Below are 26074 nucleotides of genomic sequence, written 5' to 3' on the forward strand. Positions count from 1 at the left end.
TATCAGATATTAACATTTTGATGTGTTTGCTTTATATACATATTTGTACATTTATATATATATATATAAATAAATTTTTTTTTCATATTTTTTGTGTGACTAAGCTCAAGAAACCTTGCTGTCTGGTCACTACTGTCATGCCTAGGACAGTGCCTGGACTGTCAGGCATCTCCTTCAGCTGCCTTCTCACTCTTTGCCCAGATGTAGCAGAGAGACAGCTATGGAGCAGGGAAAAGTATCAGGCTAGGTTCAACCAATGATGCAAATGTCACTTAGTAAGTACTAGGCCTGCAGGGAACTTTTAGTACCTGACACAAGGTAGGACAAATGAATTCAGAAATAACTCCTACAGAGACCAGAACATTCTCTTTGCATTTGCAGAGCCACAGAGTGGCTGGTTATCCGAAGTACTCATTGGAATGAAATTTAAGGAGCAGAGTTGGTGCGGCACTTTCTTGGCTGACAGGACAGTTGAACAGCTCAGTAGTGGGAACAGAGTTTTTTTTTTGTATTCTCATTTTATTTTATTTTTTTTTCAGAATGCATGAAAAGCTATGTCTGTTTATTTTAACATCTATTATAAACATATACTTATTATAAATATACATATATTTGGTACCTGGTATTGAACCCAGGGGCACTTAACCACTGAGCCACATCCCTAGCCTTTCTTTGTATCTTATTTAGAGGATCTTTTTTTTTTTTTTTATTTTTTTATTTTTTTTATTGTTGGTTGTTCAAAACATTACATAGTTCTTGATATATCATCTTTCACACTTTGCTTCAAGTGGGTTATGAACTCCCATTTTTAGCCCATATACATATTGCAGAATCACATCAATTACACATCCATTGATTTACATATTGCCATACTAGTGACTGTCATGTTCAGAGTTTGATTAAAACTAGATAGTTAATGGGGCAGGGGATGTAACTCAGTGGTAGAGCACTTTACTAGCATGTGGAAGGCCCAGGGTTCCATCTTCAGCCTTGCCAAACAGCTTTCTTCCCCCAGTTTAGGACCTCCTGAAGACTCTTCAGAGGGGAGAATCAAAAGAAGAACACAGTGGCCAGAGAACAGGAACTTTTACTACATATCAAGGGAAACACAGGCTCTTAATTAATGATGTAGAATAAAATACAACATGAAAAACTTCCCTTCTGGAAGGAGACTGTGATATTGTGATACAGTAAGAAATATATATTTGGCCTCTGCTCCTTGTTGTAGCTCCTAAAACCCTTGGAATCTCTAGTGATGAATACCTTTTGTATGCTAATGAGGTAATTGGTGACTGGGGTCCCTGGGTAGTTTCAGGAGGGAAACTGGTCACCAGAATGAAAAACACAGGATTAAGCATTGGGGTTTTCAGCATGTCTACCCCTACACCAACCTCCAGAGAGGGAAAGGGGGCTGAAAGTTCATCTTGATCACTAATGGCCAGTGATGTAATCAATCACACCTATGTATGGAAGCTGCCATAAAGACTTGAAATGACAGGGTTTGGAGAGCTTCCAGATGGCTGAATGGAGGGTGGTGTCCCCATAGAGGCATGGAAACTCCATGCCTTACCCTCATGCCTTACCCTAAGCATCTGTTTTAGTCAGTTTTTTTTTTTTTTTTTTTTTTGCTGCTGTGACTAAAGAATCTGACCAACACAACAGAGGGGAGGAAAAGTTTATTTGAGGGCTCACAGTTTCAGAGGTTTTAGTCCATAGAGGGCTGGCTCCATTCCTCGGGGCTCAAGGTGAGGCTGAACATCATGGTGGAAGAGGGTGGTAGAGGAAAGCAGTTCACATGGTGACCAAGAGGCAGAAAAAGAGACTCCATTCTCCAAATACAAATATATATCCAAAGCTATGCCCCAATTCCCAAATCCTCCAGCTACACCCTATCACTTCAGTTAACTATCACTTCAGTTAATCCCATCAGGAATTAACTCACTAATTAGACTAAGGCTATGACCCAATCATTTTTCCTCTACACCTTCTTGCATTGTCACACATGTGCGCTTTCCGGGGACACCACATCTAAACCATAACAGCATCTCTTCTGTCTCGATGTTCCTTTATGTGATGATGGATATTCCATCATCATTTGTGATGTCCTTTTTAACAAACCAGTAAGCATTAAGTGTTTCTCTGAGCCATCCTAGCAAACTGACACCCAGGGAGAGGGTCTTGGCAACCTCTGATTTATAGCTCATTGGTCAGAAGCATTGGTAAAAACAACTGGGGCTTGTGACTGGCGTCTGCAGTGGGAGATAGTCTTGTGGGACTGTACCTTTAAGTGGTGGGATCTGATATCATCTTCAGTCGGTAATGTCACAGTTGCATTGGGGGACACTCAGCTGGTGACTGGTGGAGAACCACTTACCACACATCTGCTGTCAGAAGAATTGTACTGAGTAATGTATGAGAGCAGAAATAGCTCTTTGTTTTTTTCCTTCCATACAGACCATCCTAGATTAAAGTTTAGTTCCCTCTCTTTCTGGCCGTGTGGCCTAGCGTAAGACACTTTTTTCCTCAGAACTTCACTTCTTATGGGAGTGCATGCTCACTTCGGCCATGAGAGGTGAAGGTGCAGTTGGGTTCTTGCCCAGGCATCCCATTCATCTTCAGAGGGCCTCTTGGCTATGGAAATTTGAAACAGGCAGCTAAACGATTTTGGTTAGTCACAAATGTACAATGTGACTTTGCATATATGAGGTTGTATATAAATAAAGTGCCACTGGTACACAGCAAACCCACCCTGCCCACCAACTCTACTTCTTCCAGTGTCTTGTGAAAAAGCCCACCATCCTCTCAGTCATCTGGGCAGAACAAGGGAGTCACCCACCATTCCTCTTGCCCCAGTATCCTTCCTGTCAGCAAGACAAGTCCATTTACCCCTTATCTCCATTGTTCTCTCATGCTCTCAAGCCTTATCACCTCCTGGATTTCTACTGTAGCCATCTGCCTGCTGCTCTCTGTCTTCATTCTGTCCACCCAACTGCTGTCATAGTCCTCTTTCTGAGCTGTGTGGGTGAACATGGTAGTCCTCACTTAAATGTGTTTGTGGTTCCTGTGGCCCATAGGGGAAATCCCGGGTACCCTCTTCTGCCATGATGTTCAGCCTCACCTCGAACCCCGAGGAATGGAGCCAGTCCTCTATGGACTAAAACCTCTGAAACTGTGAACCTTCAAATAAACTTTTCCTCCCCTCTGTTGTGTTGGTCCCTTGTTGTGCCCCCTCATCCACCCTTCCTGTTCTTGTGATGTCTTGCTGCCTGTCTTACAGTCACTTAGGATGCCCCCCTTTACTGTTGTAGTTGCTTCTCTTTCTCTAGACTTTGCTCTTTGCTGTTTCTACTTAGCTGTTTGGATGCTTAGCTGTTTCCAGAGTGAACTTGCTTGAGGACATGGCCTCTTTTGTTAAAAAAAAAAAAAAAGTCTCTTTCTTAATTGAGGAAAGGGAGGAGGGACAGGAAAAGGATAGATTGAAATTGACCAAACTGCTGTGTACATATACTAATATGCCACAGTGAATTTCACATTTATGTATATCTATAAAGCACTAATATAAAAATACAATATAAATAGAAGGAAGACCAGTGGAGTAGAGGAGGGGCAGAGTGGGAGGGAGAAGGGGAAAGAAAGGGGAAGTACTGGGGACTGAAATAGAGCAAATTGTATTTCCTACTTGTATGATAATATCCAAATGAACCCAATAGTATGCATAACTATAATGCATTAATAAAAAAATGAAAAACAAAACAAAAACCCCCTTTCTCTTTGTGCCTAGCTTGGTGTCTGACACATAGAAGGCTCTTGAAAAGATGAGTAGAATATAAATGGGTAAGAAACAACCCTTTTCTCTTCTTGCAGCCAGGAGGACTGAAGCTGGGTAACAGATTCATCCTCCTTCACCACCTTCTATCTCCATCAATTCCAGAACCTGCTCCAAAGTACAGCTGTAATGGAAGAGAAATATATTTGGCTTGAAAGGGGCATTTGGGATGTGATTAAACTGTATTCAGCCTCCCCTTCCTCCCCATGCAGAATAGCATAAATAACACCTTCTATTTGCATTTGTATTCTCTTGAAGTGCTTCTGCAGACATGATCTCACCTGGCTCATGTCACCATCTACCCTGAGTGGTAGATGAAGGACAAGATTATCCCCATTTTATAGATGCAGAAAGGGAGATATAAAAAGATTAAAGAAATCTGCCCAAAGTTAGTGAGTTGTTTAGTGGTGGAAGAGGCTAGATTCTAGGTGAAGTCCCCAGCTTTTTCTCTTCTTTCTTAACCTACAGAACCAGGTTACACCAAATTGATGTTTTCACATTTCATCATCCAGGGGAAAATTTGTAAAAGCAGTTGTGTTGCAAGAGTTTTCTTTCAGTGTGTTAACTTTGCTTTTGGGTATTCCTTTTCAACTGTTAATTTCCCTAATCCTTCCTCTGTTCTGATTAAGTGGTCTGTCCGCCTGGGTTCATTTGGCTGGAATAGCTCTGCCCATTAAACAGTGTTTTGAGACCCACTCTGGACAGAGAGGAAGGATTTATCACATTTCAATTGGTTAACCTGGGAATATTACTAACTTCAAGCTATTTTCCTGCTTCACAAACTAATAAAGTGACAAGAAAAAAAATCTCAGTACTTCTGACATTGTGTGATTGTATAGTTTCATTTTGTTAACTACTTTAAAAATGACATGGCTTCTTCCATTCTAGAATTCAGTCTAAACTTATATAGGACAAGAAAATGGCTCACCAGCATCCAATGATGGTAATTTCCAGGAATTTCTGAATTTTGAAAATTGCAACTTTTGAAGTGGGCTATGGCAGGGAAACTATTCCTGCATGTTTTATTAAATTCTGTGCTCCTACCAGAGAAGATGAAGGCAGAGTGAGGTTGAAAATGCCAGGGAAAAAAACCAATCAGGACACAGCCAAGATATTGAGATGCACGCACATTTTGGATGGTAGCCTTTTTGTTACATTTTTTTTTGGCAGTCACTCAGTCAATCTCTTGAATAGTCTTGAAAATTTTGTTTTATCGGTTCTCATTTTTCTTGGCTCTTTTAGCATTTGAGTCCTTGAGTTATTTTGAGGACCTTACCTGTACCTTGGCTTCCAATGTACAATAGAGGGGTGTTCTTGGTTGCCTATCTTTTCTCTGTCTTGGCTACTTCTGCCACCATCACCTTACCATTCATATACGTGGGTGCTTTTCACTTTATTTTGTCTTCCTGGGCATTTGTGAAGATGTATTTTATTTTGTCCATCACTGGGTATTTCTACTTATTCGTCCTGTTGTATTTTTAGATTCAATATCTTAAAACAAAATTGACCTAAGGCAGGAAAAAACCTTCAGAATCATTTTCTTTGCTGCCTCATTTTAGAGATAGATAAACTAAGGCTCAGGGAGATGATGTGACTTGCATTATTCCAGAGTCTTGCACTTGGTGAGCACCTGTCGGGGTCTCTGTGGCTGCTCCTTCCACTGACTCCTGAGTGTCTCCTCTCCCATCATTGTTCCCTCTGCAAGGAGCTTCCCAGCTATTTGCCCTCACTTTTCACCCCTTCTCCACATGTGTCAGATATCTAGTCATTTCATCAAGGCAAACCAATTCTTTATAAGTTTTAAATGCTATTTTTTTAGTAATTTTACAACAGTAAAATGAATTTTTGGAGGAAATATAGTTCTCAGTTTGGGCATATACTAATATTGTGTGTATGTAAACTAATATGCCACAGAAAACTTCACATTTATGTATTAGCTGTAACAAGAATACCAGAGACTGGTTGGCTGAAAAACCAGTCATTTATTTCCCACAGTTCTGTAGGCTAGAAGTCTGAGATCAAGGTGCTGGCCAGCATGGTTGATTTTTGGGGAGGATTTTCTTTCTGGTTCACGGACTGATGTCTAATTTTCTGCTCACACGGTGCGTGCGCGCACACTCACACACACACACACACAGAGAGAGAGAGAGAGAGAGAGAGAGAGAGAGAGAATCTCTCTTGTCCTGTGTTTTCTTAAAGGGTACTAATCCCATTATGACCTAAAGGCCTCATTTCCAAATATCATTACATTGAAGATTAGGGTTTCAACATACACATTTTGGACATTCAGTCCATAGCAAGTTTTGTGAATTTCAGTATGTGCGTTGATTCATGTTACCATCACCATAAACAGCATATGGGATAGTCCTATCATCTTCCAGATTTTCTGTCTATGTGTAGTCAAACCCTCTTTTTCCCTGAACTCCTAGAAACACTGATCTGTTCTCTGACTTTATAGTTTTGCCTTTTCCATAGCATATAAATGGGATCATAGAGACTCTAACTTTCTTAGATTAGGCTTCTTAGTGTAACACACTTGAGATTCAACCATGGTGCTGTGTGTTATCAGTGATTTGTTCTTTATTATTACGAAGTGGTATTCCATCGTGTGGACCTACCACAGTTTGCTTACCCTCTCACACACTGCATTCACACCTGCAAGGTGTGAGAGTCCTACTTGATCTGCAATTTCGTCAGCATTTGATGTCACTGGTTTTTAAAGTTTAGCTGTTCTGATAGGTGTGTACTGGAATCTCACTGTGGTTTTGATTTGCATTTTCCCAACAATTAACAGGCTTGTTTGCCATTTGTGTATCCTCTATTCATTATATTTGTTATGCTTGTTGTTATTATTTTGACCCATCTTGGCATTTTTTTTTTTTGTATCAACATTGTTGTCCACCTACCACAGCATATTCCAAAGGTCAAGGCACCGATCTAGGCACTTTTTTTATCCCTACAAAATCCTAGGGAGATTAGTCATTTTTTTCTTTTCATGGTAGAGAAATAAAGATCTCATAAAGATACTTGAGTGCCTGCCATGTTCTATGGGCCAGGTACTAGTTCTGTGACCTTGGGCGAGTCATTTAATCTCAGAGAGTCAGTTTCCTTATGTGCTAAATGGGGATCTGTAATAAATATTTACCTGAGGGGGTTGAGTGATGGTTTTTAAGGAAGGGTTCAGAAAGTGTGCTGAGCAAAAGGTCTAGCTCTGAGTGTATGCCACTGGGTTCTCAATACTTGTTCTGAGGTGGTTTCTGCCCCTTGTAGTTTTTTCTCTCTGAAAAATTGTCCCTGATGGGCTTTTGTTCTACTCTGGATCAAGTACCAGAGACATGGGATCCAGCCTTTCTCTTTTTCTGTGTAGCTCACTAATGGCTTACATCAGTTGATCAATAAAGATGGGATTGGAGCAGTTTTGCAAAGCGACTTAAAATGCAGCAGTTGTTGTTGCTCTCTCGTTTCTCCCTAAATGCAAAAGGATGGTTTACTGTGATTTCTGGTTGCTAACCTGGGAGTTCTGTTCCTAAATGTACATCATACCTAATTCTAGGTATGGAAAAGGGCTACTATTGAGGAACCTTTTCTCTCACAGCAGTGGTATATGTAGTGTTGCTGGAATTCTTTTTTCATATATTAGTCATTTAATCATTTTTTTTTTTTATTGGCCAGAGAACTTGGGATGATTTCCAGGAAACTGGAAATACTTTGAAAAGATGCTGCTATTTGAAGTAAATGCTTAAGATTTTTAAAATTCAATAATAGAAAAGTTAAATGAGCCAAATGTTTTATTTTGAGTTCATTCCAGCTCCAATGTTTACATGAAAAAAAATGTCTGACTTTTACTAATATCATAAAGGGTTGATCTAGTTGGCATGGTTATTTCATTTAGGGGAGGGTGGAATGAGGAAGTCATAATATTAGTTAAAAAAATGATACAAGTATGGTCCTTTAAAATTCGTCAAATTATTCATTATTAAATATGTGAGACTTTATATTTGGAAACAAATTCTTAAAATTAACTCTCTGCTTATTTCTGCTTGGTAGCTTCACTTAATCTTTCCATTGTGAAGCAGGTATCTGATGCCTTCTGTGTGCCAGGTGTTTTTTATGTGTTTTGTCTTTTTAATCCTCACAGCACCCCTTGGAAATGAAGGATATCTCCATTTGATAGAAGGAAACCTTGTGCTCTAGGGATCTGCCCATTGTAACTCCAGAAGGCTGTGCTGTCAAGCCCAGGTGCACTTTTCAGCTCCCATTCCATTTCTTTGAGCTTAGGATGGAGACCTGGTGGCTACTGCTGCTGCTCAGCACACTTTCCCCAAGTATAGCCTCTGCTTCCCACAGGGGTCTGTTTCCAGGGCCTAAGGTCAACACTTAAGTGCAACATGCTCTGAGATTAGGTACTAGTATGTAGCCTAGATAGCCCACAAAGGCCCATTGTAGAAAGAATATGAACTTTAGGGATGTGTTTCAAGTGGTCTCCACCACTTAATTTTTACTGCCTATGTGATTTTGGCCAAATTTCCGTAACTCTTAGAGCCTAAGTTTCTTCATCTGAAAAATGGGAATACTACATTCCTGATACAGATATGGGGAGAATTAGAAATACTGTAATAGAGCACTTGACAAATGCTTAGCATGTTGTAGATGGTTAGTAATTGAAGGCTTCTATTGTTGTCACTATAGCAAGACTTTTTGGGGAACTGAGAAGTTGCCCTGAGTAATGGTTAAAAATGTGGACTCTGGGCTGGGGTTGTGGTTGAGTGGTAGAGAGCTGGTCTCGCACGGGTAAGGGTTGGATCCTCAGCATCACATAAAACTAAATAAACAAAATAAAGATATTGGGTCCTTCTACAACTAAAAAAGTATTAAGAAAAAAAAAAAAAGAATGTGGACTCTGGAATACACTGCTTGGGTTCAAACCCTGGGGTGGCCTATCAGCTATGTGATTATGCACAATTTCATTGCTTCCTCTGCCTCTGTCTGCAAAATGGGCATAATAATAGTTCCTACCTCAAAAGGCTAAATGATTTTGAAGAGACAAATAATTGTTGAGCAGTTGAGTTGAAATGGCCTCATTAGGTGCCTTTTTGTGCCACTGTTCTTTTTTTGATACATGAGCTACCTTGAAATTTTTAACGTTCTCTTTCCTTTTTGCCCTAAATGACAGAATTTCTCATTATTTGTATTTAATGACATTTGCTATCATCTTTTTTACTAGAAATCCTGATTAAATTATAAAAATTACTAAGAAATTGGATTAACTTTAAATCTACAAAGGACATCGTTTTGTAAAGAAAATACAGAAGAATTTTTTATAGAATTACTGCAAATAAAACCAGTTATAGTAAATAACAATTTACTATATATAAATAGTATAACTTACTATATATAAATATAGTAAACAACAATTTCTTTTTATAGTTAAAAAACAAAACAAAACAAAACCATAACCAGCTCTTTGTTAAAAAGAAGCAACCATTGTTTCCTGGAGATGACTTATTCTCCTGCTTGAGTCTTGAATTTGGCTGGGCTGCATGTGAGTTTATTTTCTTTCCCTTCAATATGATAGCAATAAGGTGGAATGATAGTATGTTAATCCACAGGAAGAAAATAGTCTCTGAATTTACCCTAGGTCTCGAAATCAAATCTGACTTATACCCGTGGGCAGTGTGTGGTGTCGGCTGGGTCTGTATCATTGTTCTGAAGTTTGTACTGATGTTCTGTGATTAATATGTTCCAGCTGTCTGGGTCACTGCTTTGGAGTACTGTTTATTTGCAGTAGTGATGCTGCAAAGAGGAAAGGCTTTCCCTTTTGTTGGTTGAAAGCTTTCCTTGTAATTAGTAAAACAAGCATGCCTCTTATTTGGAGAGAGACTGGAAAGGCGGCTAAAGAGTCAATTGTACACAACCACTTTGAAAAACAATTTGGCAATACTTGGTGGAGTTGAACATGTACAATCCCAAGCCCTGCTTTCCTCTCCTAGGTATATACCCTGCAGAAACTCTTGCCTGTGTGCACCAGGGAATAAGCCCTAGAATATAAATAGCATATTATTCAGAATAGTAAAAAATGGAAAAATCCCCAGAGGATCCTCAGTGGTAGAAAAGAGCTGGAGATTGCAGGTATGTTTACACCAGGAGAGCTAGGTGGTGGTGAAAAAAATGAGTGAACTACAGCCACATGAGTCAATAGGAGTGAATCTCAAGATCAAAATTGCAAGGGAAGAGGCAAGTCTTATAAGAATATGGGCTTCTAAGCTTATTTCCAGTATAGGCTTATTTTTATTAGATTTAAATTAGGCAAAACATAACAACATACTGAGAACACATATGTGGTAAAACCCTAATGAGGAACAAAAGAATAATTGTCTCAAAATTCAATGGTGAATCTTGGTGGTGGGGTGGTGGTGAAGAATGAGTGGGGGAAATGCAGTCAGGTAGGACACACACGGGGCTTCCAGAAACAAACCAAAATCAAATGCCAACTGGATATTGAGGATTTATTCTATTGTTCTTTAAGCTAACATGTTATTATATTAGTTATCCTTGCATAACAGATTACCTGGAGTCTTTGTACACACTTCATGTGTGTCTGTGTGTAGGTCAGGAGTCCGGGAGCAGTTTGGTCAGGTAGTCTGATTTAGGGTCTCTCATGAGGCTGTGGTCAGCAATGAGTGGGGCTCTGCCTCCAAGATGACTTATAAGGCTGCTTCAGAGGGCTGGATTTCTTGCTGGTTCTTGGGAAGATACCTCAGTTCTTTACCACCTTACCTGTCCTCATATCACCACAGTCAGCTTCCCTCCCAAGACAGAATAAGACGGACACTGCAAAGTCTTTCAACCTAGCCTTTGAGGTCTCACTTCACCATTTCAAAATATGATGGTTTTTACACATGCCAGAGCTATTCAGTGTGTAAGGGGACTGGCTAGGAGAATACAGGAATACTGGAGGTGGGGATCACTGGGGGCCATCTTGTAGTTATGCACTTGAAAATATATTTCACAATAAAATGATTTTAGAGATAAACTAAATTGGTAAGTTTATTTCTTTATTAAAATTTTTTTTTAGTTGTAGTTGGACATAATACCTTTTTTTATTTATTTTTATGTGGTGCTGAGCATCAAATCCAGTGCCTCGTACCTGCTAGGCAAGCGCTCTGCTGCTGAGCTACAACGCAGCCCCAAGTTCATTTTTTTTTTTTAAGAGAGAGGGAATTTCAATATTTATTTTTCAGTTTTTGGCGGACACAACATCTTTGTTTGTATGTGGTGCTGAGGATCGAACCCGGGCCGCACGCATGCCAGGCAAGCACGCTACTGCTTGAGCCACATCTCCAGCCCAAGTTCATTTTTTGGATAGTAATGTTATAGACATTCAGTTAGATGAGAGTTACTGCTAATAGTGAATGTGCCAGAAGTGAATGGGGCAGAAGAAATGTCAGTGATATAAAACCAGAGTGGCATGAGTCTGTGTGACAGAAATATGCCTGTTGCGGGACATCAGGAAACAAACCTCAGTAATACTTGTACCAGGAAATGTGATATAGAAATGGGATTATGTGTGCCTAGACTTCATTTTGCCTGTGCCTACATCTGGTGAGTCTGGGACAACTAATTTTGAAGAGAATTCTCCAGAACAAGGGCCATTGTGATATTCAAATCCCTGCTTTCTCCCAAGACCATCTTTCATAAGAATGGAGAATCCATCTTCTTTCCCCACTTCTACAGCCAAGCTGGAAATGATCTAGGCACCTGAGGATAGGTGTTTAGCTTAATTCATGAAGCTATTGCTTTTTACTCCACAACATAAATTTGTTTTAATAGTAACAAATTTTAAATTCTTTATTTGTTTAAACTTCCCCCACCAAAATCTTGAGTAAGAGTGATGTTTCTGGAAAGTACTTCATGCATTTCCCCTTTATTTTGTGTAGCTGAAGGCATTAGCTGCATGGTAAGTATTCCTGGGGGGTCCAGTGTGCCCAGTTTGTGAGGTGGTGAGTCACATTGTCTCTCCTTTGTAGATCCCAATGTCCTTGGAACAGGTGTTCCAACCTTCAGGTGAGGGAGCAGCCTGATGAGGGTCTCTGGCTTTTTAATCATACTAACAAGCTGACATAACAGGACCAAAAACCCGGTGCAGGGGCTCCCTGACTGGCTTTCCTCAGGCTTTTGTCCCCCCCTCCCTCGCACATGTTAAACACAGAGATAGAGATATCTTCCAGACCTTGTGAGTGCGTCATGTAGTGACACTGCCTCCTCCCCTACAGTTCTGGTGCTGTTTTTGTCTTTATTTGTGGCGCTGTTTCTCTGCTTTTTAAATTGTACTGTATTTTGCATTATAAACAAATGAAAGTCCTCAATAGCAAGAGAGAACCGCCTGTGGTTATGGCAAAGATAAAAACCAATAGGCGTATGATGTGATGCTTGCTTTTTCACTTCAGTTGGGCAACGGTGCTTTTATGAGAAAGAAGGGAGAAAAATGAAGTGCATATGTATATATATATACAATGCCAAAATTACATTAAGGTTATTGTGTCTACAAAGGAAGTATACTCACTGGTAATAAGTATTGTAATTGGCAATGACGATAGTATTAGTGGTACTATTAAGATGATTATGAATATATACTCTCAGAGAATAAACTGTAGCCCATACCCCCATTTCTCTTATGTGAATATGTTGTTTGGCTATTTGGTGCTGGGGTTAGTTTTCACGTTGGTGGGGTGGAGACAGTCCATATAGTCAGACAGATCCTGAGCCTGGGTAAGCAGGAGTTTCCTTTCTGCTAATACATTATCTTTGACACTGGGCTGCCTTTTCTGGATCACAGGATCAGTAAACTCTGCTTAGGGCTGTGGGGAGGATCGAATGTACTAGATGGTGCCAAAGCAGGAGCTATGGTGGTAGCAGTCTGATTACACATTTCAGGCCATGATGCCTCCTTGCTCTAGAGCATGTGCTGGAGTGTATAGTGTGCTGGATCTAAACACTTTTGCCTGAAAGGATTTGGGGTGGTTTAGCCATTTCAATGTGGTTTTAAGAGGGTCAACTGGATGCCTTCTAAGTATGGTCTCAAATCCAAAATCAGAGGGAAGCTCAGGTTCTTCTTGTGCCAGTTTTTGTTTGAGAGAATATTTGGGCTGTGTCACTGCCCTGAAGTTATGTGAATTAAAAGAAATTCTCTGCAACAAACTTGCAGCTCTGACACAAGGAAGACCTGAAATGTGGCACGATGACTAAAGTCAATAGCAATGTATTACATGTTTGAAATTTGCTGAGAGTAGATCTCATTACACATTTGTGGAACGTACTTTCCACAAAAAATGGATGTGTTAATTAGCTTTATTATGGCAATCATTTCACAGTGGAAAAAAATATATAAAACATCACATTCTATATCCTAAATACATGCAACTTTTATTTATCAATCATATTTTAATAAATATTAAAAATGAAGTTACTGAGATACTCCTTTGTTCTGGAATTTCCTGATTGGGTGAGGCTGATTTATCACATTCAATATATGGTCAGTTTTTTTTCTCTTTTCACTTCTCTCCCTGTTTTAAAAAACGTTACAGCAGTATTTTAATCTAGATGCTTGCTATGTATTAAGTACATTTTATCAACTGAAATAGCACTAACAATAAAAATCCTTGGTGATAGCATGTTGTTTTGCTTCTTCTTGCAGGGCGAAGAAGGTGGCATGAGCGACCCCTGAATGTGCATTTGGGCATATTTAGCCATTTGGTTTTGATTAGGAGAAAGAAGACGGCCATCCCTGTGAAAGGTAAAAAAAAAAAAAAAATTATATGCAGCTTTTTACTATTAGAATTTTCAATCATACTGAAGAGTTAAAAAAATGTACAGTGAACTCCTATGTACCTACTACCATTAGATTTAATAGCTATTAGTATTTTTGCTACCTTTTCTTTGTGTGTGTGTGTGTGTGTGTGTGTGTGTATGTGTATGTTTTATACTTTTTTTTTTTTGGCTGAAATGTGTGAAAGTAACTTACAGACATATGAATTTCTCCCAAATGCGTGGGGCCATAATTCCTAAAAATAATAATGTTCTCCCTTGAGAGATATTTTAGGATATTCATAAACTCTGTGGTACAGAATTATTTAAATAGCTTCTAGTAAAGGGTCTAACTTTGAGTTATGTTCCCTTCATAGTTGATAAAAATAAAGTCAGACTAAAAAATTTAAACAGATTTAATTAATGGACAGATAAAGCAGTATGAATTTGTTTGATATAAGAAACATGAACATGAAGGTGTGAAATTTTCCTGAGAGAGAAGGATTCCATACTTTTTTCATTCCCTGAAATCTGCCTATCCGGCCCCTATGGATGATGTTTTTTGGTTGCGTCAGTGGATTTGATCACTGCCTTTACCCCATTCTGATCAGCATTCTTAAGTACACCAGTCCCTGTGATCTAATGTGAACAAAGGTCTTAAATGATTTTTTTTTAAAAATCTAAACTTGTAGGAGAATGTGGGAAAATTATGAGTGGTGATATGAAATTGAGGTTTATATATTTAAACCAACATTAGAGAATAAAATTAGAGAGAATAAAAATTAAAACATTAGAGAGAGTTAAAATGATTCCCAACTTGACTACCTGAATTGAAATTTTATATAGAATCTAAAAGATGTGTTCTGCAATGATTGCAGTTCCTGATCATTACACATTACAACCGATTACATGACCAGTTAGCTGCGATTCTTGCAGGGTGGCTGTTGACGGTTGTACATTCCAATCTCAGTGATAGTTTATTTATGATACCTCTCTCAAGTGTTCCCTGTGTGTTGAAACATTGTTTTGTTTCTTTCTATATTTTGAAGCATTTCTTTATAGACATTTATGAACTGAAGTTGCCCATCTTTAGCATATTTTAAAAGAAGTCTAAGCGAACCATTTAGGGCAATAGTGGCTTCTTCTACTGTCGTTTTTCAATTTGACTAAAAGGTTAATGATGGGGCTGGGAATGTGGCTCAAGCGGAAGCGCGCTTGCCTGGCATGCGCCGGGTGCTGGGTTCAATCCTCAGCACCACATAAAAATAAAATAAAGATGTTGTGTCCACGAAAAAACTAAAAAATAAATATTAAAAAATTCTCTCTCTTAAAAAAAAAAAGGTTAGTGATATCAATAAAGGTTATTCAAAGGAAACATTCAGAAGGAGCTGTGTCTGGAATCACAGGTAGCTTGGAATGATCTAGGTTGCTTTCTCATTCTTTGGCCTCTGTATGGTTATGCTTTGAAAAGTTGAGTGAGCAGGGAAAATGATGGATGAAGGGAGGGTTTATGGAGTCCAGTATTGCCTGGGTCATTTAGGTAGGGGATATTTAAAAACAACAACAACCTTTTTTTGAAGTATAACATGCCCACAGAAAATACACACAAGTATGTAGCTCAATCTCATTTCACAAATTGAACACACCTGTGTGACCAGACCAGCACCCAGGTTAAGAACATTACCAACACAACGTCATTCCTCCTTCTAGACACTACCCTGCTTCCTCCAAGGAAAACTACTGCTTTGATTTTGAGAGTGTACATTAGTTTTGCTTGGGTTTCTTTTGCCCACATGTCTGTGTGTGTGTGTGTGTGTGTGTGTGTGTAAGTGTGTAAGTAATACATAATGCAAATTGTACTTTTTTGCATCTGTTTTTTTTTTTTAAATTCAATAATGTATTAAAAAGTTTACTCCCTATTGTTGCCTATAGTTTTGGATTGTTGATTTTCATTGCTGTAGAGTGTTCTATTGTAAGAGAATAGTATAGTTTATTTATTCTGCTAGATATCTGTAAGTATATGGGGCACCCTCTACCAGAAATGGGGATTAAACAAGATTTTGTCCTCACTGTGGTTACAGTGGAGGTGATCTTAGGTTTCCAACCTCTGCCCAGCTTCTGCTGGATATGAAGGAGATGTTCTAACTTCTGATAAGAGAGCAAGACACATGTGCAAGAGACGTGTATGGTTTCTTCAGTCCTGTCATGATTTCTGCTGCTCTTGCTATGACTCACCATGTCCCTTTCACTTTATTCCCTGCAGGCACTAGTCTTCTGTATTCTCGTCTGCCATTCTTACTCTCTGTAGCTCTTCTGGGGAGACTGTGCCATCAAGGAATATTTAAAGCTCAATTTTACATGTTAGAGGAGGGCAAAGAGTAGAAGGTTGTGGGCTTGCACTTGAGGAGCCCATGTTGGGGTTGTGTCTTCACAGTTATGGACGTGGGCCACACTCCTGGAAACCAGCTGTGCTGTAGAATTCAGGGATGTAAATGCACAGACTTAGATGGGACCTGTCTGGTGACAGGACTGAGATTATCAGGGAGTGACGGGCAGCTGTGGAATCAGGATATATATTCCCTGGCCAAATTTTGACCCAACAAAGCATGTTGGGCAGAATTTAGTGAGTTTACCAATTTCTTTCCCTTTTTAATTTTTTTATTCTAATTTGTTATATGTGACAGCAGAATGCATTATAATTCATATTACACTAATGTAGAGCACAATTTTTCATATCTCTGGTTGTATACAAAGTATATTCTCAGGAGAGTTTAACAGTTTCTAATCTTTAGGAAATAAAGGGTTATTATAGAAAGTGTTCCTCATGAGATTTGGATGTTTCTATGGTCAAATTCTGTTTTTGTAAATAAGGTCTTATTCAAATACAGTTGTGCTCATTTGTTTACGTATTGTGCTATAACAGTAGAGTTGAATAGTTGCGAAAGAGACCAGGATTGAGTTGTTGGAACAGTGACCATATGGCCCACAAAGCCTAAAATATTTACCATCTGGCCCTTTACAAAAAACTTTGCCAGCTCCTGCTTTACTTCATAAAAGAAGAACATAGTAATCATAACCTCTGTAGTCATGTAATAGATTGAGCCCATTAAATTTATGTTAATGTCTTTATTCATTCTTTCATTTATCCATTTATCTATCCATCCATTTATTCAACAGATATTTAGAGTGCCCATTAAATTTTATGTATAAAATGGTGATAACTAGATAAATTTCTTACCTTATGAAATTTATGTAAAAATTTTGACTTATGAATTTGAAGTTCCATTCTAGGATTGTGTTTTCTATTAATTGAAATGAAAGAATAATATGGAAATAGAAGTACCAGATCCTCAATTTTAAACTAATATGTCCATTGTCTTCATTAGTTTTATAAATTTGATTAAACACTTATTCCCTATAATTTAATGGGTACTTCAGTGATGAGTTACATAGTGTTACATACATACCAACTACTATAGTTCTGAGGGTCCTGATTATTTACATGTGGTAACTCTGACCTGCCTGAGAGCAGCCTTGTTTGAAGAAGGGCTGAAGAGCATTTGAAGTGCTTATCCAAAGCAGGCCAAATAGACCTCTAATTGTATGCTAGTTTAATAATAAATAATAACCTCATCAGAAAGAACAGTAAACCAAGAAAATAAAGTTTGGAATGTACTGTAACAAATTTATCTCTATTGGAATGCTTATCTGTTTGTGTACTCAAGGTCATAAAAGATTATTTCTGCTTCAGAGAAGTCTATAGGAGGCATTGTAATGAACACAGAAAATACAGAAACATTTGTTACATTTTTCTAAGTAATGTGCTTTTTTTGGAGGGGGTTACTGGGGACTGAATTCAGGGGCACTCAACCACTGAGCCACATCCCCAGCCCTAGTTTGTATTTTATTTAGAGACAGGGTCTCACTGAGTTGCTTAGCACTTTGCTTTCCTCCTGCCTCAGCCTCCTGAGCCACTGGGATTATAGGGGTATGCCACCATGCCCTGCAGAAATGTGCTTTTAACATCTTTTTAACCCATTTAGCATTTTCATATGTGCTCATATATGTTCATGGGTGGACACTAAGCTTTGGGTGACTTGCCTGTTCTTTGCCTCAAGATTGTCTTCAGATCAGCCCAAAGGAAATAGTCAAATCATACCAATGAGCCATCATAAGCCATGAAGGCTGCATGACCTTTTAGCTCAAGAGGTCTTATAGGAAATGAGGTTGGACATTTATTTGGAAGTTGTAGTTGCAGTTACTTAGCTGTGTGTAATAATTCAAAGGTGTAAAAATGCATCGCCCGGCTGTCAGACATCAAATGGAATGAATGCTTTTTGCCACCATTTGAGGCAGTGATCTGCATGGGGGTGCTTTCCTCTGAAGTCTCAGACTCCTGAAGGAACCACAGAGAGGGATTATTAGCTAGTGCAGTGAATCAATGATTCAAACTCCAAACTGGTTTGTTTTGTGGCTGAATTTTGATAAATGAAGTTTAGATATAGTTGATTTGCTTGAGGAAGAAGAAATTATTTATATCTTCTATGGTTTGGATAAGGTTTGTTCCTGAAAGATTCATGTGACAGAAACTTGGTCCTTAGTGTGAAGGACAATGTTGGGACTTTTAAGAGATGGGGCCTGGTTAGGTCAGTTGGGGTGTCACCCTCGGAAAGAATTGATGCAGTTTTTGAGGGAACCTGGTTGGTTCCTTTGAGAATGGGTTGTTGGAAGGGAGCCTGGCACCTTTGCTGGATCCCTCTCCTGGATGCGCTCCTCATCTCTCTTGCATGTGCTCTTGCCATTGTGATGCCATCTTCTATGAGGCCATTGCCACAGATAGGCAGATATCAGTTTCATGCTTTTAACCCTTCAGACTCTTTTTCTTTACCAACCATCCAGTATCAGGTATTTTGTTATAGTAATGAAAAATGGACTAATACAGTATCCATTCACATCTTCTTGTATTTTATAAAATTCGATCCTATTTTAAATTTTTTTTTCTTTTTTTTGTTTGTTGTGCTGGAGATCAAACTCGGGTCCTTATACATGTTAGACAAGCACTTCACTGCAAACTACATCTCTAGCCCTTTTTGAGTAATTCTTCTTTATAATGGTTTAGGTTTAGAAAAGAGATAATAGGGCTGGGGATGTGGCTCAAGCGGTAGTGCGCTTGTCTGGCATGCGCGCCGCCCTGGGTTTGATCCTCAGCACCACATATAAATAAAGATGTTGTGTCCGCCGAAAACTAAAAAATAAATATTAAAATATAAAAAATAAATATTAAAAAATTCTCTCTCTCTTAAAAAAAAAGAAAAGAGATAATAATTGAAAAGACCAAAAGAAAATAAGTATTACAGTTACTTTACCAAGCTGGAAACTGCAAACTTTACCCTTTGGTTAAAAATAAAGTTTTCTGAAACAAATTTGATGACGAACCAGATCACTTGTCCTGTGTTATTAGAAAATGTGGATCTTCTGTTGTCCATAATATGCAGTTATCTTGTCAAGAACTCAGAAGTCTTGATTTGTCAAAGCCATCTGATTGAAATTTATCAGTCTTTCAAGTTTTATTTTCAGGAAGGGAAAAGTACTGAAGTACTGATACATATAGCTTAATAGAAAAAAATATGTTTTAGAAAGAGATTAGGATGATTTGCTTGGTTGCAAGTGACAGAAAACTCTGTTCTTAACATCTTTAGTGAAAAAACTTATCAGCATATTGAAAGTCTAGGGATGGAACTGCCTTCAGGTGGGGCTTGCCTGGGGCTCTAATTGATGTCATGAGAATCTGACTTAACTGTGTGTTCATGGGCTGCAAATGAAAACCTCCACCAGCTTCAGGTCCACATCAAGTGCTCATCCAAGATAACACATTCCTGGACATAATTTGCCATGCATCTAATGCTGGATCAGTCATTGTGCCGCTGGCTTGTTCTGATTTGGATTGCCTGGTTTATATTGTTTACCCCTAGAGCCTGAGGTCAGCAGGAGAGGAAGCCTGTGGAATGGTTCCCTCCAGAGGTAAATCCAGGTAGTTAGCAGGAAGGCCTGAAAGATTTATTAGGTAGGAAGAATTAAGAAATGATAAGGAACATGGATTCTGGAATCAGACTGGGTTCCACTATTAGTGGAATGAACTTTTGACTAATTGCTTAACCTTTCCGTGTCCCAGTTTCCTCAACTGTGCTATGGGGATAAACACATTTATCTTACAGGTTCTGGGAAAGATCAACTTAATGGATATTTGTGGGGCACTTCAGATGGCGCCTCATACATACTAATCTCACTCTCCCTTGTTATTGTGGTTGACCTTTAAAACAGCTTTGCCAGCAGAGGAGTGAGTGTACTGACCTCTGCATTGACAGCTGGGTCATGTGGGCTGTAAGGGTCAACACTGTTAGGTCCTGACTTCTGCCCCAACCCCATACTTGCCTCTGTGTTATGACAGTAGGGCATGTGGGTTAATAATGTCAAGGAACCAGAGATGAAAAGACCCACAGAAAGTAGACCAGCTTCATAAAAGTACCTGAACACACCTACATTCTATCAGTAAGTTGATCTTTTGGCTTCCCAAGAATGCCCCCTGGTATATTTAGGGGAACATTATTAGGCCAAAATTCACAATGCCATTGTTCCACCCTGGTGAAAATATGCCTGGGTGGGACATTCAGGCATATCTTGGTTGGCACTCACTTGGGAAGTGTTTGCTGGTTTAATCACATTCAGTATTCTGAACTTTAATAAACACAAAGATTTTTGTGGTGGGAGGTGATTTGAACCTGTCAGTGTGGTGAGAGGATGTAATCACTGACTCAGAAGTTTGCATTGTTGTGCAATTCTGTTTCCAAGGCCTTTAGCCAGTTCTGTCTAGAAGTAGATACTACTATCCTTTTTAAGAGTATTTTCCTACTGGATATGATGCTGCACTCCTGGAATCCCACTGACTTGGGAGGCTAAGGCAGGAGGATCACAAGTTTGAGTTTCAGTTGGATAACTTAGTGAGACTCTGTCTCAGGCTTGGGAGTAGCTCAGTGGTAGAACTCTTCTGAGTTGAATTCCTGGTACCCTCCCCCCAAAACCAACCCCCCTACCCCCCCACCCCCCACAATGAAACAAAACAAAAAAGCTTAATGAAGGAGGCTTGGGACTCAGATGTTGATATGACCCAGACATCTAGGAAGGGTCATGTTGCTTTCTGAGGACTATGACAATAATTTCTTTGTATTTACTGTGGACTTAAGATATTGGTGGCTCGAAGTATCAGTGTGAGTAATCCATGATGCACCTCGGAAATATGCAGCTATAAAGCAAGGAAAAATTTAGCAGAAAACACAAATTTGGCTCTTCCTACTGTGCTTTTGAGGAAAAATGGGGCTATTCAGTATTCACAAAGCTTGCTTCTTATCCAGACCCACCCGCTTCATGGCCTGACAAACTGCCCTGCAGATGCAGTTTTCTTCGCCAGTGTGACTGTGCTCCGGCTGTGGGAGATGCTCAGATATTTCTTGAATGAATAAACCTATCTGAACTATGTCTTTTCCTTCCTTTTCAGTTCCTTTTGACAAAGACTTGTTTACCACGTGGATGTCTGAGAATTTCAGCTAACTTTTGTCTGAACACACCATATTGTTTTTATTGACTCTTTAGATGAAGATGGCAGTGTTTGAGTATTGATTGTAGCAGCTGGTTTTACAATGATATTTACATTCCAAATAACAGCACCTACTCAGAGAGTGAAGGGATTAGCTACTAATTCTGTAGTAAGACCCTAAATTTGCCAAATGCAGGTGGGAATCATAACAGATTCTTAAGATTTAATTCTGCTTACTTTGTTCTTAGCCCTTCTGGAGCCTTTTGCCTTGCTGAGTAGTCTGTGATTGAACATAAATAGTTTCTTCATTGCCTTTAACCTGACCCCATTTTATCGTGGAGAAAACAGGGTCAACCTTATTTTCTGTAATGTCAGCAACAAGAGTAATGAAGTTACTATTACTTATGTGATGGACACCAACTTATACTTTTTTTTTGTTGGTTATCCTATCTAATATTCTCAATAACTCTGTGATCCTTATTCTACAGATGAGGAAATGGAGGCACGGCTAGAATGTGGCTAAGTAGTGACAGGTCTTAGCAGTGACATGCCCTGTACTGCCAACTGGGCAGAGCTCAGACTGGCTGAACACTAGAATCACCCTAGGTATTTAAAAGCATTCCACATCCATTCATATGCCCCAATCCCCACCCTGTACATTTTTTACTTGGTCTAGGGTCTCAGGTAAAGTTCCTGTGCATTCAGGATTGAGAACCTTTGGACAGCCATGGTTTTGAAAATTTGGTCCCCGGAATGGTAGCATTGTATCAATTGGAAACTTGTTAAAAGAGAAAATTCTTAGGCTCTATCCAGATGGCCCAAGTTGAAACTGGGGGTGGAACTGAAAAACAACTTAAAGTTTACCATTAGTAGTCTTAAGTCTATTCACAGGATAGTGCAGCAGATCTTAGAATTTTTTTATTTTGTAAATTTGAAACTCTAAACTCATTAAACAACTCCTCTGTCCTCCCTCCCCCTAACCTCTGGTGACCACAATTCTACTTTGTTTTCATGAATTTGACTACTTTAGATAACTCATCTAAATAGAAGATCATGTGATTTGTATGTGCTCTCAAGTTTGAGAACCACTGAACTCCAAACTTGATTTGGCTCATTTCTCTCTAGATTCCGATCCACAGTATTAATATCAGCCATTGTAAGCCTCAGACTTAACCTTTGTGCATGCTGTGCTCTTTCTAGTCCTTTCTCTGCCCCATTGTTTTTCTACGTCATGTTGGTAGGTTGCTTAACTTCCCTGAGATGGTTTTCTCTTCTGTGTAAAGTGTATAACATGACTTGTAGAGTTGTGCTGAGTTTGAATGACTGGACATGTGGAAGTATTTTGTTAAGTTGTCAGGTTGTGTAGCAGAGAACAATTTTAGGGCCAAGGATGTAGTTCAGTGATAGGATTCTTTTCTAGCATGCATAAGGATTTTAGTTAGCATTGTAGTACTGTGGCCAAAATACCTGACAAGGACAATTTAGAGGACTTAGAGGGGGAAAATTTATTTGAGGCTCATGGTTTTGGAGGTATCAATCCATAGATGGCTTACTGTACTTTCTGGGTCCAAGGTAAAGCAGAGCATCATGGTGGAAGGACATTGCAGAGGAAGGCTACTCATCTCATAACAGTGTCAGGAGAGAAGAGGGGGGAGGGGTTGCCTGGTAGAGGGAGAGAGAGAGAGGGAGAAAGAAAGAAACGTGTGCATGCCCTCAGTGACCCATCTCCTCCTGCTATGTATGCCCACCTGCCTTCAGTTACACCAAGTTAGTCCATTTAAACTAGGATGGAGTGATTAGGTTATAACTCTCTCATAATCTAATCATCTCACCTCTGAATATTCCTGCATGAACAGGAACATTTGGGGGACATTCATTTCTAAAGCATAACATTGAGATCCTGGGTTTGATTTCCAAGCACTGAAAGAAAAAAAAAAGTGTGGCTTGCAATATTCGTTTCTTTTTAAAATTTAGGTTTTTTAAAAAGGTTATGCAGTTCTGCAAGGCTGCTTATGAAAAATGTTAATCTGTTTCTGCTGTTCACTAGCCCATTTCTTATCTAATGTTTACCTTATTGTGTAAATAGGATGCACAGATGTTCTATATATCTTAACTGTCCTGTATACACATTTAGTTCTCCTTGGATTTAATAATTATTTTGTTTTTAAAAAAATAAGTTTTCCTTGCATGGATCACTAATTGAACCGCGAGCAGCCTTCCATATGGATTTCCTCTCAGTGCCCTGACACACATAGATGTTTTCAGTTTCAACTTGGAGAATTCTCACCTAGAGCCTTGCTCTGTAGGCTTGCTGCGTGGCACATCTCAGGAATTGCCTTTTGGTACCATGCTGAGGATTTCTAAAAGAAATCTGCTATTGTATTGGCTTCCATCTTTCCCTCATCCCATATTCTCATTTTTCTTGTTTTACTCACTTACTTTGACAGAGCACACCTTCTGGAAGCTTCCTAACAAATTTCAAATGGGAGGTAAGACTTTTTAGTTGTTATATTACCCGAGAATGTCATTCCAGGTTGGAAATCACCAAGCTGTGGAATAATGAAGGCACTACACATTTTTCTACCATTTGTCCATCTAATGTTGACAGTGAAGGCCCAAGCCTACTGATTCTTGGTCCTTTGTAGGTGTCTTCTTTTTCTTATCTTTTTCTGGCATTCATTTAATTCTTTTTATCATCAGTTCTAAAATTTCACAATAATATTCCTTGGTAAGGTTACACTTTCATTTCTTGTGCTGAGATCCAAATGGGTATTTTCAATCTGAAAACTCATCCTTAATTTTTAGAAAATTTCTGGAAGTACAGTATTTCATTATTCATTCCCTCCCTTTATTTTCTGGAACTCCTGTTAGGTGTTGAGTTATCCAATGACTAGACATCTTTCCTTTTGTTTTCCATCTCTCCTTATAAGCTACTTTCTTAGGGTATTTTTTGGAGTTTATCTTACAATCCTTCTATTAAGTTTTTCATGTTTGATACCATGTTTTTAATTTCTGACACTTTTCTGTTATTGTTTGCCAAATGCTTTTATTTTGCCAGTATGGTTTCTTAGCTCGCTAAGCAGATTAATATTTTTCTTTTTGAAATTTTCTTTTCTGCATAGTTTCAATTTCTGTCAGGTTGCTTCCACCCCTTATTTCTATCTTTCATGCTAGACATTTTTCTTTCTGTGTCTAAAGATCCTGAAGTGTCTGTTCATGATGAAGAATGTGGCTTTACAAGCTGGAAGATTTGGCTTGTTTGGGTCTGTTATCAGTTGCCATCCTCTGTGTGAACGTTTTAATATCTGCTCCTGTTATCTTTGTCCTTGTGGGCTTATATGCCTTTAAAAAGAAATAACTGGGGGCTGGGGTTGTAGCTTAATGGTAGAGCGCTTGCCTTGCATATGTGAGGCACTGGGTTCAATCCTCAGCACCACATAAAAATAAATAAACAAAATAAAGGTATAAAAAAAGAAAATTGTTATGTTGAGGTTTGAAGAGGAACTAAATGTGTGTTCATGGGACTTGCAGTTAATATGAGTCAATATGAAAGTCTAAAACAAACAAAATAGACCAACTGCAGGCACACAAAATCCAGGTCAGGATTTGTAGCAGCAGCATTTGATCAGACACATACCTGCAGTGGTGAAGCATTAGCTTGTGTTCTTTTATTTTAAGGCCTGATATATATTTAGATGGTCTCAGCAGAGATCTTGGCTTTCTTGTTAACTCTGCAGCAGCTGCCTCTTTTTCTCAGCTGAAGGTTTTTATTTCAGGTGCTAAAGTACCAATAAATTTATAAATAATAATTGGGCCTTGTGGTAGCAAATACTAAAAACAATCCTTATTGATGTTTCTAAAAGGTATTTTCTGACAGTTAAGCATATAATCCTTAGATTAAAATGCAGCTGACACATTAAGCCTTCTTACATAAAAAGCCAAACAATAGGCTTTAATGCCGTTTGTCCTTGACCACCCACAAAAAAGGGCATTCCTGCAAGCCAAAGAGATTGGACATAAACAAGGCATAGGCAGCGGGGCTGAATTTGTGAGTTTGATCCTTAGTAAATGCTTTAACAAAGCAATGAAACTCAGACCAGCAGAGAGTAGGTAAAAAAAAAACTATTATTAGCCTTAATTCTGATAGCAGGTCACTGGAAAAATTAAGCAGCTTTAGGAGAGCAGAGTGGTTCTTTTAGTGTAGGCTTACTGACCTTGGATTATTTCATGATCTGCCCCTTGTAGTGCTCAGTTCTGTTGCTTCCCGTTCTCACTGAATGTTGGAAGATCCTCTCTCAAATATCCATGCTTCCTTCCAGCTCACCAGAGCACAGCTTGTCGGAGGAATGCTTTAGCCACTGTGTAGCAACCAAGATGGTCATTCCTGGCCTTGGCATTGATTAGATAACAGAAGTCTTGTTCAACCCCTTGCAGCTCTGCACAGGAGCGGCTCTTTAATAGCTCTGACTTTACCACCTGGAAAGGAAAATCTCTGTTTTTATGCTGATGGCCATGGAAGCTTGCCCAAAGTGCTTCTTGAACACAGGGATTGCAAGGCTGTATGCGGAGAAACTTCTTTCCACTTAAACATATTGGCCTATTCCTACTCTGAATCTTGGTGGAAATCAGACTCACAGGTTTCCTACTTTTAGGAAGTCACTTACTCTTTTTTATTGAAGCCATCAACCATCTAGCTATAGTTTAGTTATTGTCTTGAGGTTGAATTATAATTGAGAGGAAGCACAATGCTACAAAAATGCCTGGTTGTAAAGTTATGAATTGCTGCATGTTAAGAAAGGAACCTATTTTTGTTTGTTTAATTAGCAACTAGCTCCTCCTTTTGTTTATACTTC

The 26074-nt window shown here is 38.9% G+C and overlaps 1 protein-coding gene across 2 annotated transcripts in view; it reads left to right on the forward strand.

Moving 5' to 3' along the window:
* Sgms1 (sphingomyelin synthase 1) overlaps window positions 1-26074 on the forward strand; it is a 297666-nt gene that overhangs the window by 25766 nt on the left and 245826 nt on the right. For both annotated transcript variants that reach the window (XM_071611251.1, XM_071611254.1), the window contains exon 2: window positions 13521-13619. The gene's annotated coding sequence lies outside the window, so the exon portion shown is untranslated. The remainder of the gene's footprint in view (window positions 1-13520; window positions 13620-26074) is intronic.

Source organism: Marmota flaviventris, chromosome 4 (assembly GCF_047511675.1).
Source record: "Marmota flaviventris isolate mMarFla1 chromosome 4, mMarFla1.hap1, whole genome shotgun sequence".
NCBI lineage: Eukaryota > Metazoa > Chordata > Mammalia > Rodentia > Sciuridae > Marmota > Marmota flaviventris.